At 48.4% G+C, this 5,256-nt stretch overlaps 1 pseudogene; it reads left to right on the plus strand.

Annotated features, from left to right (window-relative positions):
- Window positions 1–2,104: 2,104 nt before the first annotated feature.
- Window positions 2,105–4,177, plus strand: LOC123442333 (annotated as a pseudogene).
- Window positions 4,178–5,256: the final 1,079 nt, after the last annotated feature.

Genomic DNA, 5,256 nt, shown 5'->3' on the forward strand with positions numbered 1-5,256 from the left:
CAAGATAAATATTTTTTAGAACTATCCAAATAGGAAGTTGTGATATATATCATGCACATAAATCAGGAAGACATGAACAGATCGGTGGATATTATGTTATCACACCACGGGTTTGAACATAGAAGAATCGCATAATGTTCAATTTTTAATATGGAAGTATTTCTGTAGTGGATCATATTTCTCATATCAAATTGTAGTTAAAATAGTGCATTTGAGATTTAAACTAGATATAAGATATTTGGGCCTTACTATAAAGAACTAGTAGCTAGTCTCATGGGGCACCGGCATGCCAGGTGACAATTACGCAATACCACTCTCATTCACAGCAGCAGATAATTGCTATGCTAGTGTGCAAAGACCAAAATGGAAAATAGGGGATAGATGTGCCACCCAGGCCACCACCCTTCAATACCCTACTACTTGCTACTTTAGCCTTATATTGCCATCCAGGGGGAGTAGTACTTTGTAATGAGAAAGGAGGTACATCATAACACAAGCAAATTGAACCTCCTAGAGGGTTTGCAAAGGAGGTACAGTATAACACAAGCAAATTGAACCTTTCCTTCCTATGGGGGTTTGTTTTGTTTTAATTCTTTTCATATAAGATGAAATATTTATCTTGTAAAATTGCGAGGGAAAAGTTTCTTTTGTAGCAAAGTGTAGTTGATGGTTGACGCCTAAGAGCTGGATGTGCTTGACATTTTGAACTTACTTCTTGTGTTCTAAAGGTTACCCCTTTCTCCTAAAATGTTGATTAATTTCCGTTTTGGTTGAGAATGGGGCACTCCTAGGTCAAGAAAATTAGCAAAGGTCATGCCCAATTTTCTTGACCTAGAAGGTGCCCGATTTTCAACCGAAACAAAAATTAATCAACATTTAGAGACAATGTTATTTCTACAAATATATGCCCGATTTGCATGTTTTATTCTCAGTTTTCCTCTAAATCTGAGAAGAATAGATACTACCCTGATCTCATCCAATAACTCTAGTAGCCTTTTTCCTATTTAGAGCTAACATGGCTGACAACGATGAGGCCGGCGGTTCGGGCAAGCCATTCCAGGAGCTGTCCCAGGAGATGGAGGAAGAACCTCACAGCTATGAGGACGTCGCGGAAGACACCGATCCCGACTACACAACCCCTAGTGGCGTCGGGGATGATACCACTGATGGTGCCGCCGGAGATGCCACCACTGATGATGGCAGCGAACGCACAGATGGCAGCCAACCGAAGAGGCAACGGAAGGACCGCCGCCCGAACGTGCTCGGCACCGTCAACGAGGAATTTACTGAAGTGTCCTCCAGTGGGCATCCAACGGCCCCCAAAGAATTAGTCGGTGGGTACGTGGGACAACTCGGGTGCATTCTCCGGAGCACCGTCTCGATCAACACCGAGAACCTAAGGCATCATGACCGAGGGAATTTGCGCAACCTCCACTTCATGAAGCTGCACGAACGATACAAGTTCCCCGGTGACTTCGCAAACACACGCCTCTCAGGGAATAAAGTGAATAGTGCCAGCCTCACGAAGATGAGCACGGCCCTGGCTACTTGGAGAGCTGCGGTGAAGAGAAGGATTCTAAGAGGTGATAGTTATGAGAAGATTAAGGAGACAAATCCTTCGATCAGCACAGCTGACTACCTGGAGTTCAAGATCAAGTGCGAGAGCAACACATCCGTGGAAGCAAGTCAGTGGGGGAAAGATATGCGGGACTTGAACTTAGGGGTCCACAAACTCGGTCCCAGCGGTTACAGAGTGGCGGAACCTAAATGGGACAAGGAGGACGCGGAGCATGCCGAGCAAGGCCTACCGCCCCTCTACGATAAATACCATGAAAAGCAGACGAGGAACTATGTCAGGGCCTGGTACAAGGTGGACCCGGTACCAAAGGAGCTTACGATGGATCTGAAGGTGACGGAGCTTGAGCGTGTTCTGGTAAGGAATACACCCCGCGTAATTAGCTCCATATGGTTGCATTCTAATTAATTAAGCCAAATTTCTAAATGGTTCACGTTCCTTCCGCGGGAAACTGAATGCAGTAGCGCGGGGTCTCAGAGCTCCCCGTCTTCCCCTTGGGACACCACTTTAAATAGGGTGTTGAACGTAATGAAACACAAGGATAAGTTCAGTAAGCCGTCGTTAGCTGGTCGTGTGGCCAGTGAAGGCTTGTCCATGAAATGGTCAGAATACTATAAGGTTGGGAGAAAGGAGAGAAAGACCAGCTCGGAAAGCCAGGAGCGCGAGGTTAAAGGACTCAAGGCACAAATGGTGCGGATTCCGGAGATAGTCCAAGAGCAAGTGCGAGACCAACTAGGAGCGACGATCACCACCATTATGCCTTCCTTGCTTGAGGGGCTGTGGGGGTGGATTGTGGGCAGCCAACAGAGGCCGCCCCCGATTCCCAGATTCACGGGTAGCAACTCGCAGAATGTGCCGCCATCGGTGTCTCCGGTGGAGGCGGCATTGCAGGTGTCTCCGGTGTCGGCGCCGGTATTGGAGCTTAATGCACCTGGGTGTGGGAAGAACACGCCGGCCGGCACCTCTGCAGCAAGCAACCCCTCCGTCACTTGCACGCCCGTCGTTGGCGGTGCCTCGACATTAGCCGAGCTCAACACCATCATGGTAACTAAGCCTCGACCGATGACTTCATCTCCTTGCCTTTGACTGGGCATCCCTGACGGCCTACATGTTTTCGCAGGGTGCCGCCCACTATGCACTCTCCTGCACTTCGTGGATGGCGAGTTGATTGATGTCGCCAAGGCCAAAATCGTTGAACCGGTCAACCATGTGTTCCACGGTAATCCGATGCCACCCACCGTGTGCATGGTTCAATTGGTTCGGGTGCTGCGGGGCTGCGACGACTTGTTACCTCCGTATCGACCCCCTGGGTCCGATGAAGATGATGTGATGACCCTTAGCGCCTGCTTAAACTAGTCCATGCTTTAGTCGAAGAGCCAGATTCGTTTGGGGCGGGGGGCACCACCCCACAGACAACACCGCCAGTCGTGCCGGCGCCAAGCCATGGCAAGACCGCCGCAACTCTACCGCCGTCAGCTGATCCGGACATGCATATGAGACAGGATCCGGAAGACGATGACGATAAATTTTCCAACGTCGATAAGTACATCAACGAACATGGGTACGGTGAGGAATTGTTGGGGGCTCCTTCTCAAGAACCCAACCCTGCAAAAGACGATCGCGATCTAGCTGGTACCACGGAGAAACCCAATTGCAACAGGTGTCGTTTGTTCAGTTCTCAGGAGACGCCTCCAGCTGCCGCCTTCACCGAGACTCAAATATCCGAGGTGCGAAATATTATCAGCCCCAACACACTGAAGAAGGTGGTCTCTGAGCAAAACTCGATCCCATTACAGCAGAAGAAGCAGAAGGGACGAAAAATAAAAAATAACAAGGGTGCGAGCCAGCCGGCACCGAGTACGATCCGTGCTCAGGACGTGCCACCAATATCTAACGATATCTCAAGGAGGGTGCATGTGGTGGGTAGGCCGATGCTACCAACTAATCTCCTCAATGCTGCAACCGGTGCTGTGCCGAGTCTACATGACAGTGTTCTTTCTTTGGAGAAGCGGCGTCTCTCCGAGAAGGATTTTGCATACCCGGTTTTCATGGCCAAGGTGCCAGAGGGCAAGGGCTTTGTCGATAGCACCATCAGGCGTATGATCGTCCTACGGTTTGACATCTTCGCTATGTTTAACCTTTATCCGCTGCACTACACCTTCATTCGGCTATTTTCGCTCAGTATGGAGATGCGGATTATTAGAGACAAGACCTCGGGCATCGTGATAGTCGACCCCTTCTACATGCGTGCCATGATCTTGGGCAGCGCTGGGGACCAGCACGTCGCGAGTTCATACCTCGAAGGCGTCATTCTGGCGAACGCAGATAAGGATAACTTCCTCGTGCCTTACTTTTCCGAGTAAGTCATCCCCTCACCGCCTCGTAACATCTGATTTCTTAGATTTGGATCGTTATTTTTTTTTCTAACATTCCGTGTGTTGTGCAGTGACACACATTGCACACTCATCCTCTTAAGCCAGAAATATTCCATGGCCACGTATTTCGACTCGGACCGTCAGTCGAAGAAAGACTACACAAATATCAAGAAAGTTCTTGATGATGCTCCCCGGCTACGCCAAATCTGGAGGCACCTTCAGGAGGCCAATTTGTAGGTACGGCAAGCACGTGTTCACCCACATAACGACATTCCCCTGCGTAAAGCAGCAACCTGGCAGTCAGAAGGATGCCTACTACTCCCTCCATCACATGCGGGTGATCGTACGGGACCAGCATCACCTTATGCTACCAAATAATCTCAAAGAATGGGCCGCACGCTTGTCGGCAATCTAGGACGAGGACATCAGACAAGAATCCTTTCGCATCCAGTCAGAGTTAGCGGAAATCATCCATCAAGATGTCCTTCGTACCTCCGGGCAGTTCTACCTCAACTGTCAACCGTCCAACAGTGAAATAGAAACAACGCTACAAAAGCAGGCTGACAACGACCGCACATTCATGACCATCACGATAGACGGCGCCTACATCCATGCTCCGGTCCCTGAGTCGAGTCAAAAGTATTGATGTTATGTAGTTCTGAAATATCGATTAGCTCATGTTGTAATTAAACTTTAATGAACTTGTATGTCTCTTTAGTTTGGACAGTCGTTCAACTTATATGCAATCGATGCTATTTATTAGTAGGACCATGAATCGTGCTATTAATGTGTTGCTTTTCTCTTCCGATCCTTTTGTTGCATACTTCTATATTGCTTATATATTATCTGTGAACTGCTACTAACGTTTTGTTTGTCTAGTGCATAGAGATGCCGTCGTATGTCGTGTACAAGGGTGAGGTTCCCGGAGTCTACGATGACTGGGAGGAGCGTCGGAGACAGGTTCACCGCTTCAGCGGTAACAGTTACAAAGGGTACACCACTAGGGCGGAGGCGGAAGCTAGATACGCGCACTATCTACCGGGAGAGAGGTGGGAGCGAAGGAGGAACCGGATGAAGATCAGTTTCATCACGATGATGCTCATCGTGACCGCGACCCTCTTCTATGTAATGGTAGTTTAGATATCGACTTGTAATGTGAAGACAAACTCGCTACTCACGGTCTCGAGACTTGTAATGTTCTAACTTTGATCGGTATTTTGAATTCGGTGACTAATATGATGAATTGTATTCGGAGACTAATCTTCTATTGTATTCGATAAATTTTTTGTTTATATTCTGCGCTCT

This window comes from Hordeum vulgare, chromosome 3H (genome assembly GCF_904849725.1).
Source record: "Hordeum vulgare subsp. vulgare chromosome 3H, MorexV3_pseudomolecules_assembly, whole genome shotgun sequence".
Taxonomy (NCBI): domain Eukaryota; kingdom Viridiplantae; phylum Streptophyta; class Magnoliopsida; order Poales; family Poaceae; genus Hordeum; species Hordeum vulgare.